Source organism: Papio anubis, chromosome 6 (genome assembly GCF_008728515.1).
Source record: "Papio anubis isolate 15944 chromosome 6, Panubis1.0, whole genome shotgun sequence".
Lineage (NCBI taxonomy): Eukaryota > Metazoa > Chordata > Mammalia > Primates > Cercopithecidae > Papio > Papio anubis.
Genome location: NC_044981.1, coordinates 24249112 through 24269773, shown reverse-complemented (window position 1 = coordinate 24269773; position 20662 = coordinate 24249112). Strand labels below are relative to the sequence as shown.

The window sequence follows — 20662 nt, the reverse complement described above, 5'->3', positions numbered from 1 at the left end:
TATTTCTACTTATAGTTTGTTATATTGTCTATGTCTTGAAAAGTTTTTGTAGTTACTTTTGATAGGTTCACCTTTTAGTATTTCAACTGAAGATATTACCAGTTTACACATCACAATTACAGTGGTATAATATTCTGTGTTTGCCTACTTACTATTACCAGTGAGCTTTGTACCCTCAGATGATTTCTTAATGCTCATTAATGTCCTTTTCTTTCTGATTGAAAAACTACCTTTAGCATTTCTTATAAAACAGATCTGGTATTGATTGATAAAATCCCTCAGCTTTTGTTTGTCTGGGACAGTATTTCTCCTTCATGTTTGAAGGATACTTTGAGCTGGATATAATTTTCTAGGATAAAAGTTTTTTTTCCCTTTAGCACTTTAAATACGTCATGCCACTCTCTCTTGGCCTGTCAGGTTGGCAATGAGAAGTTCGCCACCAGATGTATTCAAGCGCTTTGTGTGCTGTTTCTTTTCTCTTGCCGGTTTTAGGACGTTTTCTTTATCCTTGACCTTTGGGAGTTTGATTATTAAATGTGTTGAGGTCGTCTTATTTGGGTTAAATCTGCTTGGTGTTCTATAACCCTCTTGTACGTGAATATGGATATCTTTCTCTAAGTTTGGGAATTTCTCTATTATTAGTCTTTGAGTAAACTTTCTATTCCTGTTTCTCTCTCTACCTTTTCTTTAAGGCTAATAACTCTTAGATTTGCCCTGTAGCAGCTATTGTCTAGCTCTTGTAAATTTGCTTTGTTCTTTTAAAATTCTTTTTTGTTTTGTCTCCTCTGAGGGTATATTTTCAAATAACTTGTCTTCAAGCTAATTATTTTTTTCTGCTTGATCATTTCTGCTATTGAGCGACTTTGATGCATTCTTCAGTATATCAAATGAATTTTTCAGCTCTAGAATTTATGCTTGATTTAAAAAAATAATTTCAATCTTGTTAAATTTATCTCATAGGATTCTGACTTTCTCCTCTGTTATCTTGACTTTCACTAGGCTTCCTCAAAACAGCTATTTTGAATTCTCTGAAAGGTCAAGTACCTGTATCACTCTGGGATTGTCACTGGTGCCTTATTTAGTTTATTTGGTGAGGTCATGTTTCTCGGGATGGTCTCAATGCTTTGGATGTTTGTTAATGTCTGGGCATTGAACTGTTAGATATTTGTTGTAGTCTTCACAGTCTTGGCTTGTTTGTACCCATTTTTCTTGAGAAGGCTTTCTAGGTATTCCAAGTGTATTATGTGTTGTAATCGAAGTCTTTGGTTACTGCAGCTGTATCTGCATTAGGGGGCACCTCAAGTCCAGTAATGCTGTGACTCTTGCAGACACACAGAAGCACTGTTTTGGTGATCTGGTGTAAGATCCAAGAGAATTCCCTGGATTACCAGGCAGAGACTCTTTTTCCCTTCTCTTACCTTCCTGCCAACAAATGGAGTCTCTCTCTCCATACTGAGCTGCCTGGATCCTGGGGAGCGGTGACACAGGAGCCCATGTGGCCACCACCAATGGGACTGCACTGGATCAGACCTAAAGCCAGGACAACACTGGGTCTTGCCTAAGGCCCACATGTCCACTGCCTGGCTACTGCTGATATTCACCCAAGGCCCAGGGGTTCTTCAGTCAGCAGGTGGTAAATCCAGCCAGCCTCATGTCCTCCCCTTCAAGGTGATAAGCTCCTCTCCCTGCTGGCCCAGGGTGGGTTCCCTTCTGGCCCAGAGTGTGTCTGGAAATGTCCTCTGGGAGCTAGGGCCTGGATGAGTGCATCAGGGCTCTGCCTGGCACCCTATCCTACTGTGGCTGAGCTGGTGTACAAGTTGCAGGACAAAGTCTTCTTTACTCCTCCCCCTCGTCTCCTCTAGCAGAAAGAAGAAATCTCTCCCAAAGCTGCAAGCTGCACTGCTTGGGGTTGCGGAAGGGGTGGCACAAGCACTCCCTTAGCCACCCCGGCTGGTGTTTCACTAGGTTGTGTGCACCCCAAGTCCACTGGCTTCAAGGCCAGCACAGCACCAGGGCTTTCCCAGGAGTTGCAGTCTTTGTGGTCTAGACTGCCTTTCAAGTTTATTTAAGTTTATCAAGTTTGTTTAAGCACTCTAGCAGTTTAGCCCTCAGTGATGGGGCTAGTTTGAACTCAGGTTCTGACTGCTAGGATGGGACAGTCCCCCTCTGGCTAGGGCTGGTCTAAATGTTCCTTCCACGGGCACTGGCTGAATTCTGCCCCATGTTGCTTTCTGCTGTGACAGGGCAGCAGTGAGTTACAATGCAAAATCTCACAATTACTGTGCTCTCCCTCCTCCAAACACACAGATTCTCTCTTGGTGTCACGAGGCTGCTGCTGGGGGGTGGGAGTGGGGTGGTGTAGGCAATTCAAGACTGTCTTTCCTACCATATTCAGTGCCTTTCTCCTTGATATGCTGTTAAAACCAGGCTCTGTGATTGCTTACCTGATATTTGTTTTTTATGAAGGGGCTTTCTTGTATGCATAGCTGTTAATTTGGTGTTCCTGTTAGGGCAGTGGACAATTATTGCTGGAGGGTTTTATTTGGCCATCTTGCTCTGCCTCGTTTCCTGACAGAATTTTTGGTTGGAGATACTTTTCAACTGGAATTTTGAATGGGCTACTTCATTGATTGTTTATGTTAATTGCAGCTGTTAAGATGTCTGATGCCTGCTTATCTTAATTTGGGATTCACCAAAAGCTATGCTTAGTAGATAAGGAGCTGAGGAAAGGACTTGGGTGCAAGCAATTCATTTGGGAATTGACCTTGGAAAGCAGGGGCAGGTAAGACATAAGGATGAGAAAAGTCAATAAGGAGGGGTATTATTGAAAAAGTTACTCCTCTGGGCACTTAGTCCTGCTGGAACCCTATCAGAGAAATCCCATGAAACACACCTTAGAATTGTCCCATGCAGGATCAAGGAAACTGGGATGTCTGTCTGCCGATTACCACCCTTTGCTGCTTGAGGACTTTACTTGGAGAATTACCTCCCTGGCACTTCGGGCCATCCCATACTCAGGCTGAACATGCTTCTCTGGCCAGAGAAGAGATTCAGGCAGAGAGACTCAGGAACTTGAGGTAGAAAGACCTCAAACCATATGAGAACTGTCCACCAAAGCTGCCATAGAACTTTGGCTTGGGCTAAGAAGTTACAAACCTTGTGTGCATAACATTAGTAAAAATAAAAAGAGCGCTGACATCTCAGATCAAAAACAAAGGTAGAGACATTCTGTAGAGTAGTTGAACACTAAAAAAAAAAAAAAGAAAAAAAAAGAAATTGATTTAAAATGTACTTAACGAAGGATATGGAGAAGATGGTAGCTGAGAATTCTAAAATTGTTCTTTTTGTATGAGGTGAAAATTTTGCAAACTTAAAATGAATGACTATTCTTCTGTAACTGCAGAATTGTTTAAAAGATCCAATTAAAAGAACAGACAGTTTCCATGTCAGACTAGACAAAGAATGTATTAGGAGCAAAAGGGAACAATGACTGTTTCTCTTAAGTAAAAGAATTCTGTCATTTACCCCTCACTGGTACCAGAGTTCTCAATAATTCAATCCAATTTTGGAATAAGAGGTGTGGGCTGTCATTGTTCTGGGAGACAAGAAGAGTAGCCTCCCAGGAGAAAAACTTGAAAGGAACCAATGAGCACCATCATTGACAAATGGTCTCCATATTTTCTCTGGCACTTTTTGTCCCAGCATGGTTGAGATTTATTATATTTTCAATTTGGTAAGGTTTGCTAACTAAAACAGAGTTCCAGACTTAATTAGTACAGCACTCTGTAACTTTTAGATGGATGAGTTCACCTCTTAGAAATTTTTATTTTCTGAGCAAGCCTCAGACAGAAGGGACAGAGGAATAAAGCTTCTTTGGTAACTAGATGGATATAAGGCAGCTGTTCAACTGTGAGGCAAGCTGCCTTTTTAATTTTTAGAAATTAGTTGGGAGAATAATCAAATTCTCTTTAGACTTTATTCCTACATTCACCCTGAGGTTATAATTTAGAAGCATGATTATGGTTATTTAGCATTTTTATAATAATGGAACATTAATGAATATGACTGAGAAAACACTTTTGTAAAGTAGAAAGTGCCAAAAGAGGCAGTATCTATGTAAGGAGATATGAATTGGTTGGACTGGTCTCTAAGTCAAAGACGAGGAACTTTAGTACCAGAGATGAGAGAGCCTAGAGATGAGAGGTGGGAACCAGCAACCCATTATTGATTCATGCTTCACTAGTTAGCTGCCCCTTATAGTTTTGTGTCCTCCCCCTCCCAAGACTCAGTTGCCACTGTTCTGAAGCCAAAAGCTGAAGTTTCTTGGAAGATGATGAAAAAGTTAAAAGAAGATCAGTAGGACTGGAAAGGAGTAGAAGGAGAGAGGGAAGTAAAAAGTTAGTTGGGTAGACAGAATCATTTCTTGCTCTAATAAAAATTAAAAAAACTAAAAATAACCTTAAGCGTTCATTCTCTTTAAGACCAGTTAGCCTCTATGTTACTCTCTTTACTCCTAAGCCCCACTGAATTTTATTGTCAGCATGGTGAGTACTGAGAGGAGAGGCATAAAAATGGGAAAATACTGGTTTGTTTTCTTCTCATGAAACTTACAGTTGAGTTGGAGATTCAGAAGTGTTTCTAAGTCAAGGTAGGATTATTGCAAGCAGCAGAATAGTTACCGAACAAGGCTTTGAGAGCACAGGGGCGAGAGGTTAAATCTGACTGCTGAGACTGGAAATTCTCTCTAGGCATAGAATTTTGAAAAAAGAAAGAAGAAGATAAAACAAGGACCAGTTTCAGAATTTAAATCTCTAATGTATTTTAAACCAAGAGTAGTTAAATGTTAACCCTTCAAATTGGAAAAGCAATTTAATTTAATATGAACAGGGGAGGGCAGAGATTGTTCAGAAATTTGCTTTATGGACAATAGACAATTGCTATTTTTGTTTTCTTTTTGATGCTCGGAAGGGTTTTCCTTGCTAGTTTAACCTTATTATGTTATTTTCATATGCTTTTTCACATTAGCTTAAAAGTTGCCACACACTCTTCTAAAAATCATAATGGTGACTGTGAATATCACTATTTACTCTAAAGACCATCACTTACTAAACAACAAAACTTTCATTTTTCGTTGTTATGTATCCCTCACTAAAAGGCCCTCGACACATTCTCAACAGCCTCTTTATAGATCTGAGCCTGGAAACACATTTCTTCTTATATTAAGGCCCATATTTCTGACAACTTTAAATTTTTACCTTGATTTGTCACATATATCCTACATGTACAAAATTTTAAAAAATTCTGCAAACTTTGGATTCCCCCATATACTGTTTTCTTTACATATCCCCTATCTCAGGATATCACTCAGCTAGACATCTGAGTGTGACCCATGTTAGTGGAAAGCGGGGAGAGGAGAGGAGTTCATAGTATGAAGAAAAGTTCTCTGAAAAGGAATTTCGAGGAAAGACTATTCCTGTGAACAGTTTGCAAACCAAGGAGATGCAGCCTTTAGTGCACAATGAAGATGTGTTCTAGAGAACAAAGAGAGGGTTCAGGTTTTATAGCACAAGTTCCTGCCCAAGGTCATTTATGCAAATGAAGGATTCAAACTTGCTTAGCTCCTATTGGTTGGTACAGGTGAGCCCTGATTGGTTGAGGCAGGTGAGCTCTGATTGGTTGGTTCAGGTGACTCTGAGGGTCCCAAAGTTGAACAGAATTTGAACAGTAGGTTTTCTGGGGGTTCAGAGTTATGTGTGTGACCTCTAGTCAGTAAATGGCTACTTGGCTCTATTTTAAATTTAGACCCAATGAGTCACTCGGGATTCATCTTGAAGGATTGGCTCTCTGAGGTTCACATTTGTTGACAGTAGTTTCCATGTTGTGGTGCTAATTCAGGATGTTTAGCAGTCCCTGCCTTATTCCTTTCTAATCCCCTCCATGTCTCCTGTTACACCATTTTAATCCAGTTAACTTTAGAGTCATCCTAGATTTTTCCGTCCCTCATTCTTCACACCCAATCAGCTGGCTTTCACTGATTCCATATTCTCAGAGTCCCTTGAATCGGGTCCTTCCTGGCCATCCCTGATTTAAGCTCCTTATTTTCAATGCAGACTACTGCAGCCTTTTTTTCAGATGGCCTTCGAGCTCCCTCCCTATCTGTCCATCAGAGCTCTGCCAGAGTGCTCTAAAAACACAAAACTTTTCTGTTGAAATTTCTTTAGAAACTTCTCACTTTCATGGCCTTTCTTTCTAACTTCAGGCTTCTTCCACAAGCCTCCCTACATGAGCATCTGGCATACAAAACATTTTTTAGTTTCTCGATCGCATGTCTTTTGTATGTCTCTTTGCAACTGTCTAGAACACCCGTAACTTTATTCTCTTTAAGACTAACGGTGGCATCATCTCTTCTGTAAGATCTTTCCTGAGACTCCCAGAGTTGAGCTTTTTCTTTGCTCTGCCTCCTAGTGGGGCACAACTTTATAGCAGGTGTATCACGTTGTAATTGAACAGGTTGTTTTCATGCCCTTTCTCTCCACTGGTCCGTGAACTCTGAGAGCCAGGGCTCCTGCTTATTATTGTCCTTTTCTACTTCGTGAGCCCGTGATCTGGCTTGGTTTATAACACATTGCTCTCTGAAGAGCTTGATGAGAGAATGACTGAATTTTTTCACACATTGTATACTTTTTGCCATGTTTTTATTTGAAGATTAGGCATTGCAGTTCTTTATGATGATATTTCTTAATCAAGGTTAACTTGATTAAATCAGATTTGCTAATCAAACATTTTCCAGTGGCACAGAGATTAACAGGGCCTCCACCACAATGTTGAGGCAAAGTAGATATGTATCTATGTAAGCAGAGGCATTTTATTTAAATGCAAGGAGAAGTAATAGGTTAGAGAAAAGACCATTTATTTGACTTAAGAAATCAATATTAGAGCTTAGGTGCAATATATGGCTCTGTGTAGAGAAAACTGAAAAATTAATCTTGTTACAATTTTATTAAAAAGTCAACGTGGTTGAGTGGCCCCAGAACTGGTGCACTGTGCTGCCAAGATAACAGCCTTAGGAAGATACCAGTAAAAAATGGAAGCTATTAAAAGCAAACTGAGTTGATGAATTTTCCTCAATTTATAATGTAAAATTATTCTTTGTGTAGTGCTGTCTACATGATATCGGATTTTCCATTATTAGAGGATTTAAAAGCCACTTTGGACTAAAGGTTATTTACATTTCTAATTTCTCACATTATATGATGGGGCATAACTTTAAATAGTGGCCTCCCAAACATGTTTTTATAAAGGGACAATTGTTGGCTTTCTGATGAATCTTTCTTCTTTTACGTGTTTATTTTTTTCATGTGCTGTATTGTCTGGTTCCAACTAGCAGAAATACCCAACATTTGGAGAGTCTTTTCATCTGAGCTTCCAGCTGTTTACACGGACATACACACATGCAACAGGGGCACATTTAAAAAATAAGCTGTTTAACTTGATTACCTCTGTAAAGAATAAAATTAGAAAAAGAAAATTAAAAATTTTAAGAAAATAAAAATAAGCTTTTTATTGATATATAATGTACATACAAAAGAGTGCTTAAATCATAAGTATTTTTATGAATGTCCACAGATGAAATAGACCTAATGTAATCAATCAGATAAAAAAATACAACATGTCCAGCGTCTGAGAAGCCCCTTCCTCTGCATCTTTAGTCTAGATATCACCTGAGGAAGAAAACCTTGATTCTGACTTCTATTTTCATAAACTAGTTTTTCTTATTTTAAACTTTTAAAAATAAAACCACATACTATGTTGCAACCTTTTATGCTTGGTTTCTTTTACTGAAAGTTATTCTTCTATTTTTTTGACCATAACAATAGTTTGTTATTCTTATATAGCAGCATGGGACTCCATGTGTGACTGTACCCTACTTTGTGCAGTCCCCAGTTGTTTGAGTTTTGTGTTGTTTCCGGTTTGGGGCTTGAATGAGTAGTGCTGCTATAAACGGTTTTTCTATTTTCCTTTAGTAAGCATGTGTATTTCTGTTGAATTGCTGGGCCACATGATTTGCATACTTCATCTTTAGTAGATACTGACAAACACTGTTCCAAAGAGGTCATGCTAGTTCACACTCCTGAAAGCCATGTATGAAAATTCAAGTTGCTGCACAGCCTCACCAACACTCATTCTTGTCAGTTAAAAGAAAAATTTAGCCATTCTAGCAGATGAGTAGTGGCATCTCACTGTGGTTTTAATTTCCATTTCCTGTTGAATAATGATAGTTTGAATACTTTTTCATATATCTTTTGGCCATTCCAAGGTGCTTTTTAGTGAAGCTCCTATTCAAGCCTCATGTCCATTTTTCTGTTGTATTGTCTGCCTTTTTCATATTGATTTGTAAGAGTTATTTGTGATTCCTTTATTGAATACATGTATCTAAAATATCTTTTCCCATTCTGTGGCTTGTCTTATCACTTGCTCAATGACTTTTTTGTGTAGGACAGAAGTCCAGAAGTCTTTAATCTTAACAAAGTATAATTTATTAACTTTTCCTTTAGGATTAATGTTTTTCCTATGTTTTCTTCTGGAAGCTTGTTTTCCTTTTTCTTTTTTTTTTTTTTTCCCCCAGTGCTATGACTCGGATATAAACTTATTTTACCTTCTACTTTTAAAGCTACAATCTGTCTGGAATTGACTTTTATGCATGGTGTGAAGTAGGGGTCAAGATTAGTTTTTCTCCATGTGAATATCTAGTTGATGCTGTACAATTTGTTGAAAATGCCACAATACTCCCTCTGCATTGTGGTGTCACCTTCGTCTTAACTTACATATTTATCTATATGTGAATTTGTTTCTGTTCTCTCTATACTGGTCCCTTGGTGTGCTATCTATCTTTGTGCTGCACTGCCTTAATTATTTTAGCTTTATCATCCTTATGTCTTGATACCAGGTGGTATAAATCCTTCAGCATATTCAGTTCTTCTTTAAGATTTCCTTCTTTATTCTAGGTCCTTTTTATTTCATATACATTTTAGAATCAACTTCCTAATTTCCCAGTTCCCCCCAAAACACTTGCTGGGATTATGATTGGGACTAAATTAAATATATACATCAATCTTTAAAATATTGAGCATTAATGTCCTTTCTGTATCTGTCAAAATGATTTTTTATTTTTTTTGTAATGTGAATTACATTGATTTTTGGGATATCAAACTAACCTTGCATTTCTGGAACCAATTGGCTGTGATATTTTATTTTTTTGATACCTGACTGATGTAGCCGTTTAGACCTGGAGTTTTTGTTATGTGATAATTTTAATTTCAGGTCTGACTTAGCCTATATTAAGTTGAGGAGTGCCCTGAATGCCTATCACTTTCACGTCATTGCAAAAAAAATTTTAAATAAAATCATTTTAAGTTGGGGATGTACTATGCAGCCATGTGCTACATAACAATCTTTTAGTTAATGATCACATATATGGCAGTAGCCCAACAAGATTACAATGGAGATAAAAAATTTCTATTGCCTAGTGATGTTGTAGCCATCATAGTGTCATAGCACAATGCATTAGTCATGTGTTTGTGGTGACACTGGTGTAAACAATAAACAAATTTATTGTGCTGCCAGTCGTATAAAAGCACAAATAATTAAGAATAGTACATAATACTTGATAATTATAATAGATAACTCTACTACTTGTTTATTTACTATGCTGTATTTTTATTGTTAATTTAGACTGTTTTTCTATTTATAAAAAAAGTTATAGGTAGAACAGTCTCAGGTAGGTGTTTCAGGAGGTATCCAAAAGAGGGCATTGTTATCGTAGAAGGTGACAGCTCCAGTTGCAGTATTGCCCCTGATGACCTTCCAGTGGGACAGTGATGTTGATGATCCAGCCCTTGTGTAGGCCTAGGCTAATGTGTGTGTTTGTGTCTTAGTTTTTAACAAAAAGTTTCAAAAATTAAACAAAATTTAAATAGAAAAAGCTTATAGAATAGGAATATAAATAAAATATATTTTTGTACAGCTGTACAATGTGTACTTTGTTACAAAGAGTCAAAAAGTTAAAAAATTAAAAAGTTTATAACAAAGTTACAGTAAGCTAAGGTTAATTTATGATTGAAGAAATAAGTTATTTTAATAAATTTAGTGTAGCCTAAGTATACATCATTTATAAAGTCTACCATAGTGTGCAGTAATGTCCTAGGACTTCACCTTCACTCTCCACTGACCCACTGACTCACCCAGAGCAACTTCCAGTCCTGCAAGCTCCATTCATGGTAAATGCTTTATATAGATAACCATTTTAAATCTTTTATACCATATTTTTTTTTCTCTACTTTTTCTATGTTTAGAAGCACAAGTAGTTACCATTGTGTTATAGTTGCCTACAGCACTCAGTATAGTAGCATGCTGTATAGGTTTGTAGTGTAGGAGCAATAGGCTTACCACATACCCTAGTTGTGTAATAGGCTATTCCATCTAGGTTTGTGTAAGTGCACTCTATGATATTGACACAACAATGAAATCGTCTAACAATGCATTTCTCAGATCGGATCCCTGTTAAATGATCCATGTCTGTATTTACATTTTTCCCAGCATCAGTTTTGATACATTATGTTTGTAAAGCTCATTTCACATAAATTTTAAAATGTGTGTGAAGGTATTCCTTGTATCTTCTTTTAAAAGAAAATGTCTGTAGGATCTATAGTAATGTACTATTTTTATTCTCACATTTGTATTTTATGCTTTCTTTTTTTATAATCAGTTTAGCTTTTGACTTAGATTTTTCTCTATTGTACATTTGTTTTATTTAGTATTTAATGTCTACCCTTATATTTATTTCCTTTCTTCACCTTTCTTTGAGTTTGACTTATTCTTTGTGTATCTTCTGGAAATGGATAGAGCATCAATCTTTAGCCCTTGTTTTTTTCCTAATATTACATTTAAGCCCATGAATTTCCCTCTTATCACAGCTTTAGCTATATCCAACATGTTTTGATTTGTCTTATTTTCATTATTTATGTAAAATGTTTTGAAATTTCCCGTGTCATTTTTTCTTTGACCCAGGGTTATTTAGAATGGCCTTACTTAATTTCAAACCAGCTTGACATTTTCTGGTGTTCCTTTTGTTGTTGATTTCTAGCTTAATTCCACTGTGGTGAGAGAACATAAATTATTTTAGTCTCTTTGTATTGTTGAGACTTGTATTATGGCTCAGCATAGGGTGAAATTTGGTAACAATTCCAGAGGTACTTGAGGAATGTTTTTGTGTTATCACTGCTGAGTGCTGTGTCAGTGTATTTGTCAATTAGGTCAGATTTCTTTGATTTTGTACTTTGTTTTTGAGACGGCTCCAGGCTCATCCTCCCCTCACCATCCTCTTTCTACCTTTTTGCTCATTAAATCTCTTTGCCCTCTTGCTTGCTTTTACCAGAGCTTCCTCTTTTGATCTAGTTTCTTTTTGATCCATACATGTTTTCACATGATTTCATTTGGCTGTCTTCCCCTTAAAATTCTGGTTTCAGTCATTGCCCTTTTTCCCTTTTGTTCTGTAGCTTTGCTCAGCAGGTCAGCATGGTCTTCTTTGTGTCCTTTAGACCTTATTTGTTAAAGGAGCCTATCAGATAGCTCCATCAGCAGGCATTCATTAGCACATGTTATGGGATTTTTGAAATACCTGACATTGTTCAGTCAAGGGACTTGTGAGCTGGCTGGAAATTATAGGATAGTTAAATATACAGATTTAATAGTAGCACAAGGAAGTATATAATATGAACTCTATGTGTGTCGTAGGGTAGAAGAAGGTGCAGTCACTTGGGCTGGAATGGCTTTGTAGGGAACTTGGTATTTGGTCTGAAATCAAAAGATGGGAAATAGGGAATTTGCAGAATAAAAATTCAGCGACAGGAAAACTTAACTACTTTGTGTTTGTATTTCATAAATTACTTTGGCTGGAGAGGACGACATGAGTGCACGAAGTAGTAGTGGCCTGGTCCATAGAGGTAGGCTGGGACTAGGTCATAAAGAGCCTGAAATGCCAAGCTATTATATTTAGACATCGTTCTGCAGCTACAGAGGCAAGGCATTGGAGATGATGAATATGTGCACAGGGATTTGATGTGGTGAATGTAACATTTTTGGGAAAATTATCTGATGGTTATATACAGAATATAATTGGAAGGAGTTCAGTAAAATCTTGAAAAAATTATGTGATTTGAGATAATGTGCATAGAAAGATTATAACAGATGAATACAGAGTCTTAGGAGAAGGGAGTTGATTCACTTAATAATGCTTAAGAAATACAGCCTAGGTTTTTAAGAGACCAGCAGTGCTGTGGATAGAAATAGAGACATAGGGAGGCAGAGCAGAATTCAGACACAGGTGTCAGAATGTGCCCAAGACCAGAGAGCTGAAGCCACACTGCAGAGGTGAGGTTTAGCTTAGGCAGATTCTGCAACTGAAAAGAGCACAGGTGTCAGGAGGTGTCAAGATGGTGGATGGAGGGTTCTCTGGGATGGAAGGATCCCAGAGTTCTCTCTAAGATAGCAGAATTTCAGGAGGTTTGTGAGGACTTAGGGCTAGCCATACCAGCTGTGGAAGCCAATGTAACCTAACATTGCTGTCCAACCTTATAATCTCTAAAGTAACAGACCAAAATCGATTAACAATAATAATAGCACTATTAAGGAAAAGCACAACAAGCTCTCAAACCACAAGTGAAATTCATTTGTGCCATTTGGGGTTCACTGTTAAAGGAATAAGCTATTCTTCATGTATCCTCCTGTTTTGAAGGTTTCCCTGAAACTGTCCAGTTTTGCCTCAACCAAGGCGATTTGCTAGGAAACAGGAGAGAATTCTAAATTCCAATTAGCCAGTGCTATTGGAGATTAATAACACTTTAGACCTGCTGGAAGCGACTTCTCATCTAAGCTTCTTCGTACTGTGTCATAGCAACAATTTACAAATTTTAATAATAGATGTCCTGTTTGAGAAATTGCCTTTCCTTGTGCTATGGGAGGTTTTATGATTAGACTATACCTCTTTCCTTGCAGTTGTTTTCAAGGCATTTATGTTACCGTTTTTGCTTATCAGTAATGGTTCAAAAATTTTCTAACACAGAGCAATTAATATCTGTCAGTAGAAATAAATTACATTTTTCATCGCTTGTGACACACTCTCAAATGCTGTTTGAAAGTGCCATAATTATGCATCATCATGCTATGTAATTTTGGTGCCTGGTGTAGGAGTGCTTTAGGGGTATGATTTATATTTTCTGTTTTTTTGTTTTTTTTTCCTGAATTAATAGGGTAGGTGTAAGGATTAGGATATAAGTTGGAAAATGATACTTTGCAGAATAGTTTGTATTATTTCTGTTCTTCTAAAGCAGTCTGTCTTTTAGAATTGTTCATGTATTTTATAAATATATTTGTGTATGCAGATTGTGTATATTATAATGTTACCACCAGTAACTTTTGCCTTATAGCACTAGAAGGGACAACATGCTTTTAGAAATTGAATGCATAGAATATATGAATGTTCTGAACATATTTTTCATTGCCATAGGGAAGAAGCGGATAATATTTGCAAAATTTTTACCTCTGTAGGATCCTTGTCATTTAAGCACAGCAGGCCCATCCTAGTGCTCTGTCTTAGCCGTGATTACTGGCCACAGATAAGGGCCTATGACGGACAGAGCACCCAGGCCACCTTCTGCTTATTTTTGGCCCCATTCTCTTCTCCTTTGGCCATGCAACCTGGTGTTGACAGTTGATTTTAGCCTGGTGCTTTTAGGTTACCGATTTGTACTCACCTCTGGCTTAATAGATTCCAACTTGCCTGGAGGCTCTTGCCAATTGTCTTCTCCCACTCACTGCTGACCTCTGACTCAGTCCAGTGAGAGACGATGAGAAGGGTCAGAGGATGGGGGAGGGAGGCTGCCAGAACCAGGGTAAAAAATAAAAAAGGACTTCAACCTACTAATTAAACCTCTCAAATTGCAATTGTGCTTAAAGCGCATACTGCTGTCATCAGTGGCTAATTGATGAGCCCACGACTATGTTCAGTCATTGCTACCTGGTAGCCATTCTTAAAGTGAGCAATATATTTCATTCTATTAGACTATAATCAGCCATTCCCTTCTGAAACAGTGAAGAAGAGCTTTAACTTTAAATTTACAACTCAAATAATATTGCTACTTCAATATGGCTATTATAAAGAGGAATGGAGTCAGGGAGGGACCACACTCACTCGACAAGTCTTTGTAGAATATCTACTATCCCCAAACAACGTGTTAAGGGTATGATATTCCTGAGAAATGCAGTTAGGAGATGTGGTTTTCAAAATAATGCACAATGATTACAATTAAATCTGTCTTTAAATCTCTTAATGTTTTTATTTTTTAATTTTACACTTTTAGTTGGATTTATTTAGGTTTAGATAAAATACACATAAGAGTATAGGAGATAGAAACCTAAAATATGGGAATTTTGTGCAACCAATGCATCTTTTGCCTTATCTTGAAACTTCTGAAATTATCAAAGGCTACATTGCTGTATATCATAGCAGCACAGCTGTGAGCAAAGCTGGGGCTTTTCTATTTTAAAATGTTAGAAGAGAAAGTGTATTGAATTTTTCAATTGAATTTAAAAAAGGTGTCAGAGAATAGAGACTTGTCTTCTTACATGGGACTCAAACTATCAGATCCCCAAATAGAATTTTAGCAATTAATGCTAGTTAAATGGGTTTCAGCAAGTCAAACCTATCTCCACAGAGCTATGATTGCAGTATATTTTTAATCATGGAAGCATTGAAAACAATCAGCTCACATTAACTTTTAAAATAGAATTATAAAGCAGAGCCTTTCACTCTGCTAATTCCTTTGTTTAGGGAGTCATCAGGTATTAAGTGAGTCACTTTAGAATGAGCGGCTTATTGTAAGAGTTTTAATATATTAAATAAGAATAACAAATCAAAGTAGAAAGAACCTTGGAAATTATGGTCACCTCACTTGACACTTGGTATTTCATTTAGAAAACAAATACCTAAAAGTATTAAGTACAAAAAAGAAACTAAAGCTGCTCACTGGATGGGGCATTGGTAATTGGTAGTTATGGTTGTAAAGGAATAAGGGCATTAGGTTAATTGGCATAATGTGAAAACAGATGCTTTATATTTTCAAACATCTTACTAGTGATTCCCTATTGAGCTCCCTTTTAAATTTAATATTTATGCAGGAGTTCATATTTTGAAAATGTTTATAGTCGTTTTAATTTGTTGTGTCTTTTATATGAGGTAGGTCAGTGCATTTTTTCATATGGGTAAGTCATCATTTAATAGATGGAGTACCTGTTATGTAGTAAACAGATGTTTCTGCCCTTGAGGGAATTACAAATTAAATTTACCTCTTAGTATCTTACTATTCCAAAAGGTCTTACCTTTGCTTAATCACATATATCCTGCCAGCAAAACTGGTTTTCAGAAAATTGTGTCCCAAAATAATACTAATAGTTACCATTGATTAAGGACATCCTATGTGCCAGGCAGTATACTGAGTTCTTTGTGCATGTTGTATAATTTAATTTTCATAACAGTGCTATGAAGCAGCTACTATCTCAGTTTTACAGATAAGGAATCGGGGCTTGAAGAGGTTCAGACCATGTACGTTGTATGTGAAGTTCTAGAGCTGGTAAGTGAAGAAGTTAGTGTTTGAAACACCTGCTGCCCTGCCCTGCACTGTACAGTGTCCTGTGGTAACAACTGTGGCTACGTTTGTTGAGCAGCTGCCTGGTGGTGGTGGTCTACCAAGAACTTCACAGCATATTTTCCTTTACTACCCACAACAATTTTAGGTATTTTATTCCAATCTACAGATGCAGAAACTGAGCTGAAGAGCAGTTAAAGAACATTAGAACATTCTTTTTATTTATTAATTTTTAAAAATATTTTTGAGACAGAGTTTTGCTCTTGTTGCCCAGGCTGGAGTGTAATGACACAATCTCGGCTCACTGCAACTTCTGCCTCCCAAGTTCAAGTGATTCTCCTGCCTCAGCCTCCTGAGAAGCTGGGATTACAGGTACCTGCCGCCACACCCAGCTAATTTTTGCATTTTTAGTAGAGACAGGGTTTCACCATGTTGGCCAGGCTGATCTCGAACCCCTGACCTCAGGTGATCCACCCGCCTCGGCCTCCCAAAGTGCTGGAATTACAGGCGTGAGCCACCACATCCGGCCAAGAACATTTTTAAGAGTACACAGCTATGAAGAAACGTAGTTTCAAAATAGAGTGCTCTGCCTCCATAGTCTGTTGATGTACCTATATTTCAAACTGCTCCCCTTTCAACATGTTTTCATGTGCGTGATAAGGATATATAACCAATCTGAATTGAAAGGAGCTCAGCACATATCGGTGAGTGACTGAATGGTGTTTTATTCAGAAAGTTTGTTTGGAATATTTCTTTTTCTCAATATGTTCTTCCCTTCTTAGCCTACCCCATCTTCAGTGTACTCCATCTCTAGATGACTAGGGCCCTCAAACCGTTTCTTGTTCCTTACCCTTCCAATGCAATTACATGTTGAAAAGGCTACAGTAAGTTCAATTGCACTAAGTTCCAAACAATAATGTCTTTCAATTCTTCCCTAAGTTATGAGTATTTGCTGTGATTTTATATATATACATACAGATATTCAAGAAAACAAGGTCTTGCTCTATCACTGAGGCTGGAGTGCAGTAGCACGATCATGGCTCAGTCCGCAGATGCTTAAATCAAACTATCTTAACTGATACACTGCAGCCTCAACACTCTGGACTCAAGCAATCCTTTGCTTGGATAACTTTAGTGGAATTCCAAGTGGTGGGTACTGGCTGGAGATTTTCCTGTGGTCTTTGGGGATTCCTCAAAACATAGCAGTAGTTGACTCCCTTTACATATGTTAAGAGCAGCCTGAGTCTTAGCAAACTGCTTTACAGGATGTTTTCATCTCTTTTGGGGTTACCTTTTTCTGTGGGTATACACTTCTGATTTTAGAATGAAAATTAGTGAGAAAATGGGACTCATTTCACAACAGTTCTTCTTTACTTAGTTATATATGCTTCATGAAGCAAAACAAGAGGAAGCTTTTATGTGGATATTGGAAACACAAGAGTTAATTAAAACAACAACAACCCTCTGTCTTTCCTATTTACCAAGTTAAGACGTGTCATTATCTGGCCAGGCGCGGTGGCTCACGCCTGTAATCCCAGGACTTTGGGAGGCTGAGGTAGGTGGATCACCTGAGGTCAGGAGTTTGAGACCAACCTGGCCAACATGGTGAAAGCCTGTCTCTACTAAAAATGCAAAAATTAGCTGGACATAGTGGCTGACGACTATAATCCCAGCGACTAGAGGCCTGAGGCAGGAGAATCACTTGAACCTGGGAGGCAGTGGTTGCAGTGAGCCGAGATCATGCCACCAAACTCCAGCTTGGGTGACAGAGTGAGACTCCATCTCAAAAAAAAAAAAAAAAAAAAAAAAAAAAAAAAAAAAAAAGACTTGTCATTATCTAAAACAGATCTTACAATGAGGTTCATTAAGTGAATACCATCTAAGATGACGTATAATTTAAATGGATTGGGGAATTTATTTTATTTTCTCTAAAATTTTACCACTCAAGATCTAGTCATTTGGAATAATAGACATTTTTTAAAAATAAAAATAACCCTTGAAGAGTAAACATAGTATATCATTTCATGATTTGTACCTATCTTCTGGAAAAATATTCAGCTTGCTTTCTTAGAATTTGGCTTGATGGGATTTGATTTATTTATTTTTATTTATTTTTATTTTTATTTTTTTACCTCTATTGTCTGTTGCTTTTTGGTGATTTCCTTAAATCTATCCTCCAGGCTGGGCGTGGTGGCTTATACCTGTAATCCCTTGAACCCAGGAGGTGCAGGTTGCAGTGTGCCACTGCACTCCAGCCTGGGCAACAGTGAGGCTCTGTCTCAAAAAAAAATAAAAATAAAAATAAATTTTAAAAAATCTATCCTACCGGATCACTAATAAATATTCTCTTCAGCTGGGATTAGCTATTTCATCTGTCCATTTGGTATTTAGTCCTTCCATTGAATTTTTAATTTCAATGACAGTATTTTTCATTTCTATAGTTCTGGTAGACACTTTTTCAAATTTGCCAGTTTTTGTTTATACTGTTGGTTTCTTTCAGTATTGTTTCTGTTTTCTTTGATCTCTCTAATCATTTTAATGCACTTTTAGTATCTCTTTTAAAATTGTTCTTTCTACTGTTCTCTAAATGTTAATTCTCTTTGTTGTGTCTACACATCATATGTAAATTTAATCTTCAACTGGAAGTCTTATTTGTTTTGCTAAGACAGTCTTGTGTGTCTAGGATAAGGAAACATCCCTTCAGAGTATTTTTCATTTGCTTCAGGCGAGGCCATGGGAACTTTCCTGGCTTGGGACCAGTTTTATGGTTAATGTCTTAGCTGGAGTTTTCTTGACCACTTGACTAGTATAAACAGATCTTACAGCCTTTCTCACAGTACATGGTTGAAGCTTTGATTTCTCAAAGACTCCAGAGAGATGCCAAGTTTTCTTGCTACTTTCTGGTCTAGTGGACAACTGGCATTTTTCAGACATCTGGAACCCCTGGAATGGTCCCAGTTTTATGCTGGGATCTGGGTTCCAACACTCCACTTGTGGACCTTAAAATCCTAGCTCCCAGCCCCTCGAACCTAAGTTTCTGTCCACTTCCCCTTGAAGCACTGAGATTGCCCTTTCTTTTGAGCTCAGCTATGAATGAAACTTTTTGAGATGCAGTCTGCCTCTGTCACTGAGGCTGGTGTGCAGTGGCATGATCTCAGCTCACTGCAGCCTCCATCTCCCGGGTTCAAGTGATTCTCATGCCTCAGCCACCTGAGTAGCTAGGATTACAGGAGCAGCCACCGCACCCAGCTAATTTTTGTATTTTTAGTAGAGTCAGGGTTTCACCATGTTGGTCAGGCTGGTCTCGAACTCCTGGCCTTGAGTGATCTGTCCACCTCGGCCTCCCAATGTGCTGGGATTACAGATGTGAGCCAACATGCCCAGCCAAATAAAACTCTTGAGTTCACATTTTGTTTGCGTTTTTGGGTATTTGTACCTGGAGAGGGTCTGTGTCACCTCAGTCCATTATGCTACTTTACATTTGAGCTACATAAGATTTGCATTGAGGGATTTTGTCAGAGTTTTCACGTGGAGGAAAGAATGTTGTGGAACACAGACCACTGCCAGGGAAAGTCAGTCTTGGGCACCCCGGGGGAGCTGACAGGCTCTGGGGGAGGGAGACAAAGGGCAGTGGCCTTTAAGGTGGGGAATGGAGAGGAAAAGTAGGAGAAAGCACAGAGAGCGGGTCTGGGAGGTGGCGGAGACCAACTGCATGCTCTTACCCAAGGGTGATTCTGCCCTTGCCCTCCAGATGCAGAATTTGTTTTTCTCACTGAACATGGTGACATTTACCCAGCCAGATCAAACGAAGGAGAGTCTTGGGCCCCAGAGGCAGCTGTGTGAGCTTCCCTCATGGTTGAAAGGTCAGGGTGATTTCTACCCATCTCAGGTAATTTTGCAGTGGGTACGTTTTCTGCCCTTTTCCCACCATCCCTGATTTATTTTGAAATGAATCACATACTTTCTTGAAGGAAAATCCTTTGATTAGGCATCTTGGTTCCACATCATTTTATAGTCATATTTTCATTTGAACTGTTAGAAGCAAACCCGGAAGATCACTATTTCTTAACTTTCCTTTAGTAATGTTAGGAGCAGAAGTAGATTTTTAAGTATTAGTCGCTGCATAGTCTATTTATTTTGAAGTCTTCTGGATTTTACCTTCTAGATTGAGAATTTTCTGTTTATGGCAACTGTTTGCTTCTAACACAGAAACTGCTGGTCTGTTTAGAGATCTTTTGGGTGGGAGTGTGTATGTTGGTTAGGAGGTGAGTAATCTTTAGCTGGATGCTGCTTAACAAACCTTATTAATGTGCATTGAAGATTTAAGTTCTGAAATGAAAAACAGGCATTGGGACTAGCAGGAAATATTAACCAAAATCATGAAGCAGATTAGATGGTAAGAAGACGTAATGTAGACCCTCATGTTTGTTCATCTCTCTCACTCTCTCTCTTCCCTGTTCACTCAACCCCCATTCCCATTCCTGTGGTTTGGGGTTGCCTCTGTCTGCTTATCTAATCCTGAAGGCCAGAACCACACTTAGCTCATTGTATGGGGATCCTGCCCCATAGGCTTTCCAAAGCTTGGCACAATCAGCCATGTAGCCAGGGACAATTTAATTCAACTTGTGAGAACAGGTCATGTCTGGGCCTTCCTTCCAAACTAGCCCCTCAGCTCCATATAAGCTGCCATCCTGAAGCAATAGGTAAGAGGGGTTTTGTTATTCTATTATAAATGATAACCATAATAATAATAATAATAATAATAATAATAACAATAGCCAACACGCATAAGATGGCAGGTGTTATTCTGAGCATTTTAAACACATTAAATCCTTGAGTCCTAATGACCCCATGAGGTAAGACTCTTTTTAGCCTCATCTTCCAAATAAGGCACAGACAGATGTGGTAATTTACCCAGAATGACACGGCTAGCAGGTGGCAGAGCCCGGATTAAACGTGCT

The 20662-nt window shown here is 38.1% G+C and overlaps 1 protein-coding gene across 5 annotated transcripts in view; it reads left to right on the top strand.

The window, feature by feature from the left end:
* DCDC2 (doublecortin domain containing 2) overlaps nucleotides 1–20662 on the top strand; it is a 188493-nt gene that overhangs the window by 92561 nt on the left and 75270 nt on the right. The gene's annotated exons all lie outside the window — the stretch shown is intronic.